The 21,117-nt window shown below is 37.7% G+C and overlaps 1 protein-coding gene across 1 annotated transcript in view; it reads right to left on the bottom strand.

Moving 5' to 3' along the window:
• The window catches only part of pea15 (proliferation and apoptosis adaptor protein 15), a 28,104-nt gene extending 16,366 nt beyond the window's left edge, over nucleotides 1–11,738 (bottom strand). The window contains exon 1 of the mRNA XM_065294162.2: nucleotides 11,455–11,738. The gene's annotated coding sequence lies outside the window, so the exon portion shown is untranslated. The remainder of the gene's footprint in view (nucleotides 1–11,454) is intronic.
• Between the last annotated feature and the right edge of the window lie 9,379 nt (nucleotides 11,739–21,117).

Here is a 21,117-nt window from a genome sequence, read left to right as displayed (position 1 = left end):
TAAAACATCTACCCTCAATAAACAATCAAGTGTAGGGCCCTAAGAAATCAGATTTTTTTCTGCCAAATTCTGAGTTATCCGTTTTTTCTGGATTCTGGTTTTAATGGTTAAATAAAAGTTCAGTACTTAAAAAGCATATCCACTGAAAATATTAAACAAATATAATTTAACAACAATTTATTGAAAGAATGATGTAAAATTACATATAGGCAGATGTATTTTGTCTGTCACTATAACAATGCTATTTGACAATCAACCAAATGTTTATTTTGGCTTCATCAGAGAGATCGGTAGGGTGCCATTCGGTAGGAACGCACAGTCGCACACTCGTACAGTATACACAGGACGTACCTTTCTTTATGTCCAACATTACAAAAAAATGGATATTGTTTCTGTGCATTTCTGTCATTCTTTTTGCTGATTAACCCTTTTCCTGCCATTGACAAGTTATCTTGTTAATTAAGAGAAAACGCTTCCCTGCCAATGACGAGCATTTCCGTCTTTCCGCAATACTGCAATTATCCACCAGGTGGCAACTTATACAACACGGAAGTAATGCCTCACATGAAAGAAAAAGAACTCTGTGTATGTTTTAAAGATCGCTCTGCTTCTGATATCTAACAAAAGTCCTTCACAAAAATTGATCACAGCTTTTTGCTCAAAACCCATATTTGAGAGGTGATAAAAAGAGAACTAATGAATGATGGTAGGATGAAAGTTTTTTTTTTTTTTGTTTTTTTTAAAGCAGAGACCCTGATCTTTCATTTTGGTATGTTTATATATTTAAAAAAAAATGGAAAGCATAAAACTTTTGTGAAAATTATGAAAAATGCTGTTTTAAAAAACACTGGCAGGGAAAGAGTTACAAAAACCACGTTAAAATCTAGCATTTGAAAATTTATTCTAATGCATTTTAAAAAATGACTGAATCCATAATGTGCCAGATTTCATGTCATTCTCTTTTGTACAGTAAGTTCAATTTTTATGCTTGGATTGCGTGATTCTGTCCGTGTTTTCCATATTGTGGAAATCACCCTACATTAAATTAAACAGTGAAATGTGTAGTCATTGTTTAAGATCTGAGTTCTCATCAGTGATGTAATAACACCTGCAGTACAGATGAATCTTGTGAATGTGTTTTAATTCTCTATAGACTCACACCGGTGATGTAAAGCGCTCTATCTGATGAGTCAGTGAACACGCGTCCTCTTCTACATTCATCTTCAGTCTTTCATAAAGATGAATTAAACAGCCATGACATCTGACTTGTGACTACAAGGTGTCATTACTGATGTATTGTGAAGTATAAACGCTTCATGTGATGTGACACACTGTGTGTATTTTAGGTGAAAGCTTTTACTTCGTTAGCCGAAAATATCACACCGCCTCAGGAAGAACGAGGCTGACGCTCGCTCGCTCAGTGTGTGAGAGACATCAAAAGACAAAGGTGTGTGCGTGTTTTTCTCACATCATATTTAAATATGGTGAAGATAACTTCTGTTTCCACCTGCTGTTATAGATGTGTTTTAAGAGTTTAGGTGAGACACATCGTGTCCTGTGAGGATGTCATCATCATTACTCACCTAGCTTACTATAATGTTTTATATCCCATCAGGAATAGATTGTAATAAAGCTGTGTACATTTTCTCCCAACTGGACATTATCTTTAGTGTATGTTTGTGCTTTACTGCTTTTACAATTTACATTACGGCCTAACAGACAAGGCAAATATCACACTACAGTTATCATACTCATCTCTCTCTCTCTCTCTCTCTCTCTCTCTCTCTCTCTCTCTCTCTCTCTCTCTCTCTCTCTCTCTCTCTCTCTCTCTCTCTCTCTCTCTCTCTCTCTCTCTCTCTCTCTCTCTCTCCGGTCCTCCTCCACACTGGCAGCAGATATTTTGCAGGCCGTGTCAGAGTTTCAGTGTATTCTTGCACAAACTATCCCACACATACACACATAAGTCAGTAGTATTTCTAATAGATTTTTATGCTTCACAAAATGCTGTTGCATTTTCACCTGATTTTTACATATCCACTGTAAGTTTTATTACAGAAGACATGCAATTTTTTAACAGACATCCTCATGAGAAACAATGAAGACCTGAATGGGGCTAACAACACAAAAGATTGGTCAATGCTATTGGTTTACTAGTTTAGCAGTAATTACAAGTTTAGGCCTGATCTATTATTTCATCCTACTACACACGTGATTGTGGGTAACAAAAGAGTAGTGTGTGGGGTCGAGTCAGGAGGTTTTACACACATTTTTAAGATGTCTGTTGATTATACTTTACACTGTTTGTGTGTCAACAATATTAGAGATTACCGGTTTCACCGCGCTAAAAATGCTAGTATTACAGCGTTAGTTTTTAATTACTGTTTACCCGTACCAGTGTCACGGCTTGAAAACCTCTGTCCAGCCAATTTAAGCAATAACATGAGACAAACACATTCATTCACGTCTGTCTCATGTGTTTGTGATGACAGTGCTCCACTGAAGTTGTACAAAAATACAAAAGGTAACAACGATGTTTAATCATTTTCGTTTATGTGTGTTATACGATTGGTCAATCACTGCATTCAGTGGTCAAATATCTTTACGTAATCACTGTTGTCATTTACAAAGAAAGTTAAGTCCACAGTAATGCAGAATTAACCCTTTAAGAGACAAAACCTTGTCTAAAGATCAATCCATACACGTTATAAGAACATAACATCCTCGAGGGCAAAGAACAGCCGTTGTCATAGCAACCACCACCCGTTTCATCCGAACACGTTGTGTCGTAAGAATAAAAGCTTTATATTAACTGTGTGCTTACCTATGTTCCTGTCATCTTTCAGAAACGACACATTACACCAGCAAAACCATGTCTGACTGACAAGCCATACACACAATCCCTATTTCTATATTAATCTGTTTTATTACGTGTGTTCTCAACATATATGAGTAAAAGCTTTGTGCGTCTTTGTGTTTGCACATGTTTGCATACTCCCTCAGATTCACACCAAAACAATCACACTTAGCCCACCCCACCAAAATAAATAATTTATCAGTAGAAAAATAAATGTATCTGATATTTTACCTTGATAATTCACAAAGCTTTGTAAAGTTGTTTAACATTACTGTGGTGTTGCTGCAGCCCACAAAGCCAAAGCCTTCATCTAATAATGTCAGTGTTTACTCTTTAAAGGCGGAGTGCACAATGTTTGAAAGCCAATGTTGATATTTGAAATCACCTAAACAAACACACCCGTACCCCAATAGACTCTGTACCTTCTTTTGATAGACCCACCCCACACATACGCAACCCCGGCAAGGATGTCAGTTAGTAGACACGCATCTTACTGCTGATAGGCTACAATTGTGTTTTGGTAGGCCCGACTCCCTTTTCCAAAGCGTTTTTCAAAAATTTTGCATTCCGCCTTTAATCGAATGTATACTCGCATCTAGAAATAGGGAAGAGCTTGGTACAACCCTGCTGAAAAAAACACCATACCAGCAATACCAGCTAGGGGTGGGCAATAAACCGGTATGATAGTAATTACCGGTATTGTGTCACGCCATGATATGGATTTTGCAAAACCGTTGATACCGGCGTTACATATTTTAAATTATATTTTTGCACTTATCAGGTTTCCCGCGTGGTGTTAAAAAAAAACTAACCTTCAGAAAGTTATATCTATGGCTTTAAAACGCCCAGATCTTCATCCTAGGACTTAAATCTAACTTTATGAATGTTATTTTTTAAGACCCCGCGGGAGTTTACCCAAGTCTTAAAAGTCATACCTCCGTTCCCAAGATGCGCTGTCCACAGAAACACAAAACGAAAAGCTCCGATCGCACTTCAATCCATTTTGAATCATCATTTTTTTTAAGAGGATGCACATCATAGTGCACGCAAATCCTGCCAAAGACTATATTTCAGGTGTTGTGATCTGTATACAGCGAGTTTGGCGAGAAAAAAGCCCGTGGCTTACCTAAGCATTACCAGGTTCTGAAACATAAGAGGACCCAGAAGCGAACAAAATTAACACTGCTTTATTGAAAATCAACTTAAACAGTTGGACTGTCGAGCCCCAAGGCACCAACAGCGCGTCAACAGTGTTATACATTTAGGAGGCTTTTTTTACCTCACTGCTTCAAAGTCGTTTAACGGTGTTACTCCCTTTTCACTCAGATCTGCTCTCTCTACTGCGCCCTGCACGCGCTCTCCAGGTAAAAGCGATTGAAGGACGGAAAGCAAGAAATTACCGTAATAAACCATAATTTGGCAAAAAGTGCAATTTATCTTCTTTTAGGAACCATTCCTTTTTTGATAGCGCAAATGGTTGAGGAGTTACGGTTAAATAGCGCTTTCAGAGTGCTTTAGCTGATAACGTAAGCAACGTACCAAACACATTAAAAACAGCCTTTAATGGTAAATTTCGTTTTCTTAATGCAGATTTATTAATTAGAGAAGCTATTAAACAATACATAGTGCATATTTACGCATAAAAACGTATGAGTGGAGTGTTTTTGGCAATGTGAATCTGCTGGTTAATTAAATTAAATGCAATTAAATGCAATAAATACATTTATTAATATAACTAACTTGTATTAATAAACTGCATTCATTAATGCGGTCAGGGATTAATACTTATTTAAAGTGAGATGGTATCTCCCATCAGATGTTCATATTAACAACAAAAAGAAAATCTTGTTCTTTGTATATTAATAAATCAAACAGACAAAAGATATACACAGCACACAGCTTTAAAGTTGTTGGATGTAGCGTAAAGCATATGGCACATAGCCTACCAGCAAATGATCATACCAATTTCCATACTTTCATACTTCCCATATTAGTGACAATATGCATAAGAAGATGAGTCCACCCATCCACACAATGGCACTTTTAAAGGAAAAAATGGGAAAAGATAAAAAAACATGTTTATGTCCAATCCCTCACTTATTAGTAACATAAGGTTAAAAAATAAAAATTTTGTCCGTAATTTAAATAAGGTTTACTACAGTGTGAATCCAAAATGTTTTATCTCATAAGGCAACATACCGTAATACCGTTATACCGGCTGGAGAGTGAAAAATACCTTGATATGAATTTTTGCTCATACCGCCCACCCCTAATACCAGCATATGTTTGTTTTGGTGCTGGTTTGCTAGTGAACACCAGCTAAACCAGCATTAGCACCAGCTAAACCAGCACCAAACCAGCATAATTCCCATGCTGGTCCATTCTGGTTTGATGCTGTTTTTTTCAGCAGGGAAACTAAAAACACCACTTACAGTATATTATGTAAACTAACAAACAGAAAGCCTGCTTAGTACTTTGTAAACTTACCAACAGCAAGCTCAGCATTTTGCAAACTAACCAACCGCAAGCTCAGTTTAGTTTTGGTAAACTAACCAACAGCAAGCTCAGCTTAGAATTTTGTAAACTAACCAACAGCAAGCTCAGTTTAACATTTTGTAAACTAAGCAGAATTTTGTAAACTAACCAACAACAAGGTCATCTTAGGATTTTGCAAACTAACCAAAGCAAAGCTAGGCTTAGCAGAATTTTGTAAACTAACTAACTAACAGCAAGCTCAGCTTAAAATTTTGTAAACTAACCAACAGCAAGCTCAGTTTAACATTTTGTAAACTAACCAACCTCAAGCTCAGCTTCGCTTAGCATTTTGTAAACTAACCAACAACAAGCTCAGTTATCATTTTGTAAACTACCCAACAGCAAGCTGTGTTTAAAATTTTGCAAACTAGCCAACAGCAAGCTCGGCCTAACATTTTGCAAACTAACCAAAGCAAAGCTAGGCTTAGCAGCATTTTGTAAACTAACTAACTAACAGCAAGCTCAGCTTAAAATTTTGTAAACTAACCAACAGCAAGCTCAGTTTAACATTTTGTAAACTAACCAACCTTAAGCTCAGCTTCGCTTAGCATTTTGTAAACTAACCAACAGCAAGCTCAGCTTAGCATTTTGCAAACTCACCAACAGCAAGCTCGGCTTAACATTTTGTAAACTAATCAACAGCAAGCTCGGCTTAACATTTTGTAAACTAATCAACAGCAAGCTCGGCTTAACATTTTGCAAACTAACCAAAGCAAAGCTAGGCTTAGCAGCATTTTGTAAACTAACTAACTAACAGCAAGCTCAGCTTAAAATTTTGTAAACTAACCAACAGCAAGCTCAGTTTAACATTTTGTAAACTAACCAACCTTAAGCTCAGCTTCGCTTAGCATTTTGTAAACTAACCAACAGCAAGCTCAGCTTAGCATTTTGCAAACTCACCAACAGCAAGCTCAGCTTGGCATTTTGCAAACTCACCAACAGCAAGCTCGGCTTAACATTTTGTAAACTAATCAACAGCAAGCTCGGCTTAACATTTTGCAAACTAACCAACAGCAAGCTCGGCTTAGCATTTTGCAAACTAACCAGCAGCAAGCTCAGTTTAACATTTTGTAAACTAACAAACTTAAGCTGATATCGAGTTTTATTTATTTGTTGGTTTCTAAATAAAACAGCAGGCGGTTCATCATGTTTTTACTTCATACTCCCACATCAACACCTACCACAACACATACACACAATCTTCTGTGATTGGCTCTCTGGCCGATGCTCTCAGTAACAGCACAGTTTGAATGCGGAGGTCTGAAGTGAATCAGGAGGTATGAAATCCAATTACTCCCAGAGAGACATTTCATTTGACTGAAGAGCGAGTGAGTTATGAGAGGCGTTGTGTGTGTTTGTGAGTGTGTGAGTGTATGTTTGGCAGATTGTTAGTTACTCTAAAGCTCCACACATTTGCCCTTTATAATCCTTTGATGATCATCCTGATATTTGACACACACACACACACACACACTGACTAAACCCACTAAGCTATCAAATCCTTTAAATAGAGATTTTTCTTGATTCACTTTTAATATATTTCTTCACAGCTGGTCCACGTTCATGTGCACAATTATGAATAGTTGCTTGATGTTCAGTCACGTCACATTCAAGAAGCAAAGCTTATGATGTTCATGTGGCATTTCTAAGTCTGATAATTAGCAAATAATGACTTAAATGTCAGCATCCCCTCTCACACAAACTCGAGCTCTTATGATGACAAGTCAGTCATGTTACTTTGGGATACCACAGGCAGGGTCTCGGCTATATGTGGATGCCTTCAGTCATGTGTGAAATCCAAAAGATGATCTGCTAAGTGTCCTCACAGACCGATGTAAATGAATACATTTAGATTTCCGCCTGATTGCAATGAACTCTAAATGAGTCTCTACTATGGTTTGCATGATATGAAAAGCACCGCAGAAGTCCACGTCATTTTGTCCTGTTGGAAGTCGAGATGTAGGACAGAGGACAACAGACGACTGAGTCAGCTTGACTTTGTGAATGAGTCTGAACCGGATGTAGATCTGCACAGTCATTATGTCACTGAACCCCGAGAGGAACATACACAGCAAATCTGAAACTTAACATGTTGTGTAACAGCACTCAAGAGAGACTGTCAAGGCCCTTGTTTACCATCCTGTGTCAGTCACTGTTAGGTCATCATCGGTCAACACCGTACCCTCACAGTTTGTCTATATGTAGCCGGTTCAGCTCTGTTACTCTTCTCGATTCAAAGGAAGCACAGGCCTTCATGGTTTAGGGCTACAGGACAGTCTGCTTTCATCAATGGAAAAATAAATTCTCATGTTTTTGATTCGGCACTCATCCCACTTTGAACTCAATAACGTGTTTGAAGCCTATATTTTGTGTTTTGTGTGTTTAAACATAGGGCTTAACTGCTATTGTTGTGGCTCTTTTAAACCAGACACTGAAGTAATCCAAAGGGTGACATACTGTTCTGCTACTTGAATGGGCGAGCGGAAATACCTGAGGTGTTTCGTTTAGATATCAGATATCAAACTTTCAGTCAGCCAAATTTCTCCCACGTATCTTGAGATAGCAATGAGGGTAACAGGGTTGTAAGATGTCCTACAACAGGTTAATACACAAGAAACAAGCCATAGTATATATAAAATCAGTGGTTTTGTATTCAGACATTTGATGAGTCTTGTGGGGGAACAGAGACTGAAGACTGCCAGAAGAAAACTACTGCTATGCGCTTGGATCGTAAAAGGAAAAATTCACCCAAAAATATTGTCATTAATTACTCACTCTCATGCCATTTAACCCCAAATGGCTTTCTTTGATCTGCGAAAGCAAAATGTTGTTTTGTGTTTTCTAGGGCTGGACCAGAAAATTCGAATATTCGAATATTCGTTCCGTGGGTTGACATTCGATTTTCAGTTTTGAGATTCGATTATATTTATAAATATTTTTCAGCGTTAATGCAGAGCTTTTGCCAAGCAGGAAGTGCGCTTCACGCTCCCGCTCTGTAGGTGGCGCAGAGAGACCAACATCCATAGCCAACAGCCACCAAACAGCACCAGTGGAAGAGATCGCCTCAAACGGAAAGCGCGCTTCCTGCTTTGGCATTCACGCTAATAGTGTTGTAAATAACGTTCAGTTTCATGCAAAAACTGATTGATTTGCTTCACAAGACGTCAATAGGTCACACAGAGTTATGGGGGATTACTGTTGTATTGGATATATATGCTTTAGCTCTTAAAGTGTGCGGATCGGTTGACTTGCATGACGGAGCTCTGGGGTTTCTGCTAAATATCTTCTTTATTGTTCTGCTGATGAAAAAAACATATTGGATGGTGTAAGTGTTAGTAAATAAACTTGATTTTGAAAGTATGCTACCTTTTTATTACAGTTTGTTGAACTTCGTTCATTTATTTTCGTTGTTTTATTTAAATAGCCTACCCTTTACGTTGTCAGTAATTACTGTGCTGCTAATTTCTGATACGGGAATGTTTGTTTGTTCGCTTGCGCTGTTCTGTAGTATTTTTAAAGTTTATTAATTCTAAACGTGTCACATGTCCATATTGCACGAAAAAAAGGCACTACACTCCCTTGGGTCCGCAGCAACACATCCGCCATATAATAAAACTGTAGACAGACAGACACACACATACACACACACAGAGATTCCTGCCTTTATTAAAGAGAAAAATATGTTCAGCCCCTCCTTCCGAAGCTTCGAATATTCGATTTTATTTCTACTAGAGCTTCGAAGCTCAAAAAATGGTATTCGGAACAGCCCTAGTGTTTTCTGGTTACAATGACAGTGGTGACCAACTATTCTCAAGCTTCAAAAGGATGCAAACATTATAGACGGTTTAATCGGGCGGTTACGTGTCTGGACGAAACTTAACTTCCGGTCTCTGTTTGTTTAACAGTCTGGTGGCTAAAATGAACTCCGGATCAAATAATTTGTCCAATATAACAAATGTTTTGATTTCCTAAAGAAATTATTCCTAAAGAATTATTTTGTTACTCCTGAAACTGTCTATACGTGACTTGTAATGTATATTACAAGTGTCCTGAAAACCTACGAACGGGTTTGGTAAAAAAAAAACTAAAGTACAATCTATTACCTGATGATTTTTTTTAACCACGCCTCTTCTCTTGGTGTGAGAGCGTTTGCTACCAACACAGTTTCCTCCTCTACTCTCATTTTCTGATAATCGCTGATGTGTTGTTACGCATTATTTAAAGTCACAATGAAATGAAAGTAGTGATTTTCTTATTTTCCCTGTGGTGACGTATATCTGAGTGAAACGTCTTTAGGGGCCGTGCATTTTAAATATAGCGTTTTTTTTTCGTGCTGAAAGCCTGCGCTTGGCATTTTTTCTCGCTCTGCGGTTTCCCGTGCTCAGCATTGAAAGCCGGGAGTTAAAAGAGATTTAACTTTGGGTGAAAAGCTCAGTTTGTCAATGTTAGTTCTCACACGGCCGTCCAATCACAGTGGAGGAAGGGCGGGACAAATATCACAACAACCAACAGGCGCATCTTACAACATCACAGCTACCAAAGTGCTCAACTGAAGAAAGCTGGCACTCAGCCATAAAAACAGCTGGCATTCGCGTTTAAAAGCTTTACAACCTCTTAAGGTTGGGCAGGACTTAAATTCGACTGATTGTATTGATGGAGCTTGGGTCATGTTGCTAATTGCTAATCGCTGCGATCTTTTCCCGAACTCCGCCCTCGTACCACTCATGACCGAAACTAAAGAGAGATCGTTTCGAGGAGGGGAAGAGATTAGCATGCATTTCTTTAACCTTTTAAATAAGAAAGTGTTGCAATAGGCCACACGTGTCGAAGCAGTAGAAGTGCCATGGCTTGCAATCTACAGTATATTTTATCACACAATGATAAAATGTTTAACCACCATTATCTTGTTTTGTAATTGTTTTAATCAAAAATTGAAAATGAAAAAGATTAATTGCACAGCCCTAGTATTGGTTGATGTCATTCTAATTAACCAAATATATCGACACAGAAATTTTAAGTACACATCCTAAAATTACAATGCACTACGGGCATAGAGATGGCACACCGAAAGAGAGGAACGGTTGAAGACAATTATAAACAAATGGATTGTAATTTAGTTCAAACCTGTTCATAGGCCTTTAGGACACTGAAATATACAGCACGATTCATATGAAGACAGTATTTAATTATGCGCCTGCATCCTTCTGAAGCTTTAGCTTTTTTCAGACAAAACAACAAGCCATTGGGGGGTTGAATGATATGAGGGTTTTTATTTCACGATCCTTTAGTGTTCTAGAGTTTGTGTTAAACAAGGTTTCTAGCAATTACCGTACTCTCTGCCAGCAAACAGTTGTGGTCTGCTAACACTCCCTTACACACAGAGAGAAAGAGAGAAAGGAAAGAGATTGACAAGTGCATTGCTGAACTGCCGACGTTCCTCACCACAGGAAAACCACAAATCAATGCATGAGATAGAGGAACAGAGAAAGCATTTTCAGGTGCAGGAAACACGCAAACACCTGTGACTAGAAAAAAACTGCATCTGGTCCTCTACACACAAACTCTCTCTCTCTCTCTTTTTCCCTCTCTCTCTCTATGGTTTACTTCCTTTAAATGGAGAAGAAAATGTGGCATGAAGGAACAGGGAAGCATGACGGTCCAAGAGGAAGAGGCTTTGTCTCATGAGCTTACATTATGAGTTAGGTTAACTGATTTCAGTGCAGATTTAATATAAGTCATATACTGTAATATATAGTCACTGTCTTTTTAAGTAAAAGAAAATAATGAACGGAGAGTCAGTGCCATAAATGGACTCAATGTAAAAGAATGCATTAAATGCAACGTTGACATGCATGCAGAAAACACGTCAGATAATCTGTTCCGGAAAGAAAGGTCTAGAAATAAAAACTGACTGAAAAAATCTCGATTCTTCTTTCAATGTTATAAGCTCGTGACATCACACACCTGACCGCGACTGTCCGCCATCAAAATAAACCAAATGATATAAAAACGCAATTAAACTACAAACAATCTCTGCCTTAAAAGTGATCGATAGAGGGACTTACTTATGATGATGATGATGGTGATGATGTTGTGTTGTGTTCCCGGGTGTGATGACGGCTGAGGTCCGCTTCACGCTTTCAGTTCAGTTCAGAGTGAAAACATCAGCAGATCTCGATGTGATTATATTCACTGTGGTTATAAACCGATGTGATTTATTTCGGTTATCTCCGCTCGGTCTGTCGGTCGTGCCCGTGTGTTATACTGACTGTCTCGCCGGTTTGAGAATGGAAACGCCTTTTCCTCCCTATAATCCCCCTCCCTCACTTACTCGGTGTCTCTCTCCCTTTCTCTCCCTCTCTCTCTCTCTCTCTCTCTCTCACACACACACTGAATCTGAAGCCACACACATTTTTCGGGTGTGATGTCACTTTGGCTATCCGGTCAGATAATCCCTCCTCCTTTTATATTCCACACAATCCCACATCCGCATCTCTCTCTCTCTCTCTCTCTCACTCTCTCTCTTTACAGGCACAATTGTGATTACTTTATTTTAAAAGTATTTTACAAAAACAAATAGGCTAATAACAAGAAATCTTTACCCATATAGCTGGCGTAGCTCTTTTTCAGTGGGCGGGGGGGGGGTGTCTGTGTGAAAAATGTAAAATATAACTTTGGTCTAGAATCATAATTTTAGTCTCTTTTTAAAGAAGACACTTTAAAGTTTTTCATTTAAATAATAGTTGATAAAAGTTGATATAGCAATTTATTTTAATAAACAAATATGAAAGGAATTATTGAAAAATAATGAGTTACAGTACATTCACGTGGAGTGTAAAGTGGCAATGAAATTGCAATTCAAATGAAAAACTATATATATTTTTTTAATATTGTGGTATTATTAACAAATGACTTATCTGTGAGCTTCATTATTTTTTAAAAATTCGTGTGTGCTCATAATCTTTTATCAAAAATGCAAATCTCCTCCCCTCCTCAAAACGATCTCTCTTCACTTCCAGTCAAAAGTATGGCAGGTGGGCGGGGTCCGGGAGAAGATCGCAGCGATTAGCAATTAGCAACACGACCCAACTTCAAACGATCCAATCAGATCTCGATGGACAAATTCAAATCCAGCCCTGCCTTATTTCATCTCAAAAGCCGTTTCATTCGGATATACGTCACCACGGGGAAAATAAGGCAATCGCTACTTCCGTTTCATGACGACTTTAACAATTCTCATTTACTTTTAATGGGTGACGTCATGGGATGCTGAACTGACTTGTGGATCCATCAACGTTGCCCCACTATTGTTACTTGCGACAGAAGTTGAAAATTTTTCAACCTTTTAAGCACCAGATCAGATCGGCTGTGTGAGATTATTTATCAGAATACTTACCAAAATTTGTTCCTGTTCACGCTCGCCGTCTCTGCAAGATTCGGTGGGTGATTTAGATTTCTCGTGGCACGGCTATTAGAAGACTTACAATTGTCAGACAGGTTGCTCACATGACATCTACGTCATCAAGCTCAGTTTGAGTCTGCGCAGTACGCTCGACACCCAGGAAGTGCGTGCTTCTAATTGACTTCACTTGTCTCCGTTGAATCCAATGGGTTCGCTGTGTCCATTTCTTTTACTGTCTATGGACTCGATGCAGCGCTGCGCTGAGCTGCGCATTCGGTGTGTGACCCCCTTGACGCTATGCAGACAGATCCACCACTCAGTTTGGCAACGCATGACGAATCGTTAATGCTGGCGCCCCATTTCAATGCACTGTTATACTGTGGGTGTGCAATATTTCCAAATAATTAAAGGACCAGAGTCAACTATTTTGCTTATACCACTGTTACAACAGACAACGATTGTCTTGTTTTCCCAGTGGTGACGTACAGTATATACCCAAGTGAAACGGGTTCTGAAATGAACAAAGGTAGGGAGGGACTTGAATTCGTCAAACGAAAACTGATTGGATCGTTCAAAGTTGGGTCATGTTTCTTTTTGCTAATCGCTGCGATCTTTTTCCAGACCCCGCCCACCTGCCATACCACATGACCGGAGAGATTGTTTCGAGGATGGGAGGAGATTTTTTTGGTTTAGAATAGGGTATTGGTGTTACAAATTTGTAATAACACCTTCGGCCCACCTGTGGGCCCGTGACATTTTAGAAAATGGAGCTTCTCGTAAGCTGAAATCATTCACCAGCATGACAGAACAGCGCATCACGGGCTGCTTCATGATCTTATCATAAATAAAAATGCAAATTTCAGATGCTGCGGAAAAAACTCTTGACATCAGAACCACCAACTCCACCTTCGAACCAAAACCACATGGTGCAGATTCCAGGGTCACTCCCATCCCTCGAGAAGTCAGATGGGAGCAAAGTTTCCTGATTGGGAAATGTCACAGTCAGCACCCATAAAAACAGACCAAACATTTTCTGCTTCCAAACAAATGACACAAAGATCCTGCATGTCATCCCACTTAACGAAATGAGGGCATGGTGATGCACATCTTTTATACTCTTTGCTTGCCATATTTCCCTCAACACACTAAAAAGACAACAATATGACAAACAATCTTCACATAGCCCTACACAAAGGCTACCTGAGGACAAAGCAAGTAATAATGTAAGATGTCATTTTGCGGTCTTTGCAACGTGTCACGCTACATCAAAAGGCACCACACTGGCCAATAAATTGGCGTGATGCTAGACACCAGTGCTGAATGCTTTCCCATAGTGTCAACATTATGACCTTACCCATACACCAGACAACTCCGCTGTCCGAGTCATCTGCTATCTGGGTTCCCTCCAAAGGGCACATGACTCTAAAACGTTTTGTGTTTATTGATGATTTCCTCACCATTGCCCAGATGCAAACAATTTAATCACAAAAGTTGTAAAATGGTTATATATTTATTTACAGCATTAATAAATCATCATTAAGCATTTATCCCAATATTGACTGTGAGGTCATGACTGCCGAATATCCAAGGAAGAATGTGTCTGAGCATAAGAGAATGAAATAAAAGATCCCATGACAAGAAAACAAATGTATTGTGTCACGCCTAATTTGTTGTGATTATGTGCATACTGTATTTGAATGTATTAAGGTAGTATGACAAGCTTTATGGAAATTTCACAGCAGTTGTATAGAAATGCAAATTTTTGCTGGAGTAGAGGAGTTTTAGTTTTGCTGTGGTGTTACTCTTTTTGTGTATATTTTATACACAATTTAGAAACTTAGTGCCATGATAGAGTGTGATTTCTCCTGAATGACAATTGTTTACTTCAAATGTGTATGTTTGTGCCCCAGGTTCTTCATGCACATGCACATGCAAAACAAGACATGCATGCGTGTGTGCGTGCGTGCGTGCGTGCGTGTGTGTGTGTGTTCAGGAAATGGTCTAATGGGGAAGTTCTCTCTCCCTGTCACAAGATTGGCTCATTCAGGGAACAGAACAGAAAAGAGTCTCAGAGAAGAAGTTATAAAAAACATCCTGAGGAAACACAGTTACGAGGGGGAGGGGTTACCAGAAAGAGAGGGAGAGAGAGAGAAATGGGAAAAGAAAGAATGAACTTAGAGCGAGTTCAAGGAGAAAATTGTTATTGGACAGTTTGAGCCACAAATCTCATCTTTGTAAACAATCATCTAATGTAAACCATCGTAATATTAAACGCATTACATATTTGTACCCAAACCAGTAGCCAAACCCACAACATTTAGCTTTGTTCCACATTTTGTTCACAGTTACCCCATGATTTTAATCCTAAAACAAAATGTAACATTTCCTAAAATTGTGATATAGGAGAAAATAACATTATTCATCAGATCCTTTCCAGCAGGCATATGAGCGACCTTCAATGTTAAAATGTGGTTGAAATAATGTCAGTTCTTGTTTTAATGTTGATACAACAGTTAATGCTAAACAATTTCAAAAGGTTAATAAAATTGAGTCAAACTTGTCCTTGACTTTGATTAAACTGTGAATCAACGTTGAAATGCCCGCCGGGTTTTATAGCACAGCATAAAGACAAGTAATAACATTCTTACAACTTTAAATATATTACACAAACATTGACACAATGGTCAAGTTTAGGCATTGAGCTCTGTGATCAGTGTAACTGAGAAAGTCCCTGTAGTGAAAATCAAATTTTTATTGTTGTTTATATGACTATCATATGTTTTAAAGGGGACATATGATGAAAGTCTGACTTTTTTCCATGTTTATGTGCTATAATTATGCCCCCAGTGCTTCTATCAACCTAGAAAATGTGAAAAAGATCAACCCAGTAACTTAGTTATAGTAAACCATTCTCTGCAAGCATGTGAAAAAATAGCTCATTGAAATGTGGCTCCCCTTGTGATGTCAGAAGGGGATCTTATTATAAGAATACCGCCTCTTAATCTACACTATCCAACCACAGCACTGACATTTAATGCAGAAAGAGAGAGAGAGAGGAGAAAATAATAGAATAATTTCAATTTCAACAAACCAACATTATGGTGATCAGTGTTTGCATTTCATCAGCTCATTTGCATTTTAAAGGACACATACAAAAACAGCAAATTTTTACTCACACCTAGTAATTTTAACATGCTATAATAAATTGTGGTATGTTTAGCTAAAATTTCACATATGTACTCTGGGGACACCAAAGATTTATTTTTAATGTTAAATAGTGTTGTGAAATGTCCCCTTTAAAAAAAAACATGTGCAAATTCATCATTCAACACCATTGCTGAGTATTATCTCTATAAAATGTGAGTTTTCCAAAGACAGACGCGTTTCATAAACATGTAACCAATCACATCATCACAGTTGAACGAGTGGATCAGTAGTTCGAGTCATTGATATAATGTATGGATGTTGCATAGACTCGACGCTGAAACAATCGCAGCACAGCTGCTTCAACTCAACTTCTGTGATGCTCACACATGCAGTGTGAGTGCTGTAACCTGTTAAAGGAATAGTCCATTTTCTTAAAAGAAAAATCCAGATAATTTACTCACCACCATGTCATCCAAAATGTTGATGTCTTTCTTTGTTCAGTCCAGAAGAAATTATGTTTTTTGAGGAAAACATTGCAGGATTTTTCTCATTTTAATGGACTTTAATAGAGCCCAACATTTAATACTTAACTCAACACTTAACAGTTTTTTCAACGGAGTTTCAAAGGTCTATAAACGATCCCAAACGAGGCATAAGGGTCTTATCTAGCAATACGATTGTCATTTTTGACAAGAAAAATAAAAAATATGTACTTTTAAACCACAACTTTTCGTCTAGGTAAAGTCCAGCGCGACCTAATGTAAATGCGTAGTGATGTAGGGAGGTCACGTGTTACATATATAAAACGCACATTTGCGGACCATTTTAAACAATAAACAGACACAAAGACATTAATTAGTATCAGTTGACATACAACAACGTAGGAACGGTCCTCGTTCTCAACACTAGGGCGGATTTTCGCGTTCGTCCTCTGTGACCTCTTGACGTCATGACGTATTGCGTGGGGTCAGCTAGGCATCACGACCGGATCTACATGACGAGAAGTTGTGGTTTAAAAGTGTATATTTGTTATTTTTCTTGTCAACAATGACAATCGTTTTGCTAGATAAGACCCTTATGCCTCGTTTGGGATCGTTTATAGTCCTTTGAAACTCTGTTAACGTTAAGTGTTGAGTTAAGTATTAAATGTTGGGCTCTATTAAAGTCCATTAAAATTAGAAAAATCCTGCAATGTTTTCCTCAAAAAACATAATTTCTTCTGGACTGAACAAAGAAAGACATCAACATTTTGGATGACATGGTGGTGAGTAAATTATCTGGATTTTTCTTTTAAGAAAATGGACTAATCCCATCAGCGCTAGAAAAGTTCACGTATGCATTGCTTGACACCGGACTTAGCAGCTATGTGCAGGAAACTGCCAAATGTAGCATCTATTTACGTTTATATCTATGGGCTGAGGTTGTGCAAAAGAGTGGAGGCGGGGACTAATTTGCATATTCATAGATCTGCATATACTAGATAAGGCAAGCATGTACTGTAACAAGAAAAACATTTACATATGCTAATTATGATGCTCAAATATGAGTTTTTTTAGGTTATACAATTATCAGCGTGTTTGTCAATGATCAATTCAGATAATTTTATTTGATAGTTTTTTATTATTTAATAGTTATTTTCAGATAATTAAACTTTGTAATAAAACTCACATAAACCTGTAGATCTTTTGGTGGCAGCTAAAGGTCAAGGGTTCAAGGTTCAGGAGACACACATATGAAATGTATAGATTGTAATGCGCTGTTGTATTAAAGCATCTGTCAAATGCATAAATATAACATGTCAAATAAAACAATCTTATATGATGCTCGACGTACCCTGAGTGTGAAAAGAGCCTTGACCAGAGAGAGAGAGAGAGAGAGAGAGTGCACATGTCTGTGTGTCATCTGATGCTTTTACTGGATTCATTCTGTGATGTTGCTGAAACAACTGCTTGTTGTTGTTGGTTGTGTGTGTGTGTGTGTGTGTGTGTGTATGTATGCGTGTGTGTGCGTGAATAGTGAAGTGAGTCAACAAAGAAAATGCAGAGTCACTTTACACTTTTCCCTCTCTCTCTCTCTCTCTCTCTCTCTCTCTCTCTCTCTCTCTCTCTCCCCCTCACTGTGAAAGATTGTCAATAAAGCAGAGCAGCAACACAAACCGATCGAAGTGCTAAAACACAGAATTTAATTTTGAAACAAACCCACAAGGCCACAGACTCTGAAAATACACCCCATTTACATTGACCCTGGACATAAAGACATGAATGCTTCATATATCTATTGACAGCTGTAAGGCATTGTATTTATAGACAAACATCTCAGAAAACAGTAAACATAGACTCAATAGTGCTGTGAAAACACTGCTCTGTTTGTTTCTGAATCCCAGCCGAACCGGGCAGTGACAGTCGATGGCTGTATATTTGCAGTTTTGTTCTTTATAATCTCCATCTTTGCCCCATAAACCTGCTGCTTCATGAACACATGAACCGTATCATCTAACATATCATGCTTCTAACAAATTTGTTGATTTTCTCCTTTTTATATTTTGTTTTATTAAATGTTTAATGTGCACACAGATCCATCTTCTATTTTAATAAACATCCAATTCAATTGTGGTGTTTTCATGTACCATCTATCCATATCCATGCTAGGATACACTCCAGACACATCCCAGAGGAAAAGTGACTCCTGATAGATGGATAGGAGAAGATGGATTTTTACTTATAACTTATAGCTTAGTTATGAATAAACAGCAGTTATCAGTTGACAGCAGGCTGTGGTCAAGGCTATTAGTCAACCGATGTTGTTTATTCAATTAAAATTTCCTAAAATATCACAAAGCTGCTCTTATTAACAGCGAAAAATCAAACAAATTTCAGACGAATAACTAAGCAACAGATGAAACGCCGATCTCAGTATCTCAGCTATGTAGTTGCCAGGCAACAAGTGATTCACAAGTGAAAGAAATTTTTGACTGAATCTGTGCAGAATCATACAGTTATCTTTATTCGTATCTATGTACAGTTGCACTTATTATATGTATATACACTTCTTGTCTCACAAGCTGAACTGAACTGGTCAAGCCTGCATGGCTGTAAAAGTTTTTGTTCTCATTTCGTTTGCTCACTGGGTGCTTCAAAACAAAGTTCATGTGAGCTAATGCATTAACTAATTATAACCTTATTGTAAAATGTTACCATTATTTGTCACAAGCTGTGAATAAACCCGATTATCCAAGTGTAAATAGGAATCAGTTGTTTTTAAAAGACCCTGCCACAAGAGGGCGCTATCATAAGACAAGGTATAGAGATGAAAACATTGCTCTCTCACCTCTTGTAATACAATAGTACAATAAATTATATTGTATTTCATAAAGAAGTATATGAAAATAGTAAATGAAAATATATTTCTGGTTGTAAATGCATGTTGAGTTTTTAAGGACTGTGTGAGCGGAACCATCTTCTCTGTTTTTATATTTGCACCTAAGATCGGCCATGAAGGCCTATGGGGTTCCCTGGGGGGAAAGGCTTCCCTCACATACAATCATTGCATGGTCTTGTGGATGTACAGAAATGCAGTATATTTTTACCTCTCTGAATGATGCTTCTCTGTTGAATTTCTCTAAGCTACAAAAAAACTGATTGGCTGGCCAGCTTAAAGGGGCCATGGCATGAAAATCTGACTTTTCTATGTTTAAGTGCTATAATTGGGTTCCCAGTGCTTCTATCAACCTAGAACATGTGAAAAAGTTTAACCTAGTAGCTTAGTTTTGGCAAACCATTCTCCGCAAGCATGTGAAAAAATAGATCATTGAAATTTGGCTCTCCTTATGATGTCATAAGGAGATCTTATTATAATTATACCACCCCTTAATCTGCACTATCCAACCACGACACAGCCATTTAGTGCAATGAGAAAGAGAGAGAGAGAATTGACAGCACAATTGAGTTTCAGTTGCAACAAACCACCTTTAATTCGATCAGTTCTTGTATTTCATCAGCTCATTTGCATTTTAAAAGAAAACACCCAAAACGCCAAATTTTTGCTCACGTCTACAAAATGTCAATTTTAACATTTTATATTAAATTGTCTATATGGTATTTTGAGCTAAAACTTCACAAATGTATTCTGGGGACACCAATGATTTATTTTACATCTTAAAAAGTCTTGTGACATGGCCCCTTTAATGTCTGCAAAAAAGTAGCTCAACACTGGCTTCCACCACATGCACTGTAGCCTGGATATTTACAAGTGGTTGGGACATTATAATGTTGGAAATGAGTTTGGTTCCAAAACGAGATTACTCCGTTTTAACATTTTTGTCAAAACATGTTTATTATTATGTTATTATGTTTTTATTGTGTTTTATTTTACTACTTAGTTGTATTTTTTAGTTATGAAGGATTAAATCAAAACAAACCAACTGCAGATTTTTGTGTTATTTCATTTTGGAACCAGACTCTTAAAATATCCACGACTCAGGTGAACTTGGCACATTAGCGATCCAAACTATAGCATTTATCGCAACATTATTTCAAATGATTAGCGAATTTCAAATGTCTCTGGATGGTGAAACAAAATCTCCCATCGTCCCTCTCCTCCTTATAACGTCATTAAGTTTTGCCTTTGTTTTTCTGAACCTCTAGTGGTTAAATCCTGCATATTGTGCTGTTACATTTTTATTTATGTATTTATTTTATTAGTTTGTCTTCTATTTTCTTGATTGCTGGAATTGATGTTTTAAGAGATCAGAACTAATTTTACACTTTATTAATATCACACTTATTTCACTTTGTAAATAAATATTAAACAGAAACTGTCTTACTGCCTGACTGTCTCACTATCTTTCTGTGGCTCTAATTCTTTTAGAGAATAAAGGTGCCGTAGACTGTAAAACTGTAAATATTATCATGAGCCTCAAATCGATTGTTTCCTCCTTCTTATGTAAACCTTGTGCATGCAAAAGACCACTGGAAAACAGACCAATCTTAACATAACACCAACTGTGACGTTACAGTCAAGATGTACACCACAACAGTACATTACACTTTAAATTAATTACAATGTTGTTACAATTCTAAAAACACAGTTGTGACTGCGGAGTTAGCGCTATAAGGTAGTTAATGCTATATGCTAGTTAATGCTATATGCTAGTTAATGTTATATGCTAGTTAATGCTATG

This window comes from Paramisgurnus dabryanus, chromosome 2 (genome assembly GCF_030506205.2).
Source record: "Paramisgurnus dabryanus chromosome 2, PD_genome_1.1, whole genome shotgun sequence".
In the NCBI taxonomy this organism is placed as follows: Eukaryota; Metazoa; Chordata; class Actinopteri; order Cypriniformes; family Cobitidae; genus Paramisgurnus; species Paramisgurnus dabryanus.
Note: the sequence above shows the minus strand (reverse complement) of the source record. Positions and strands in the feature narration are given on the sequence as shown.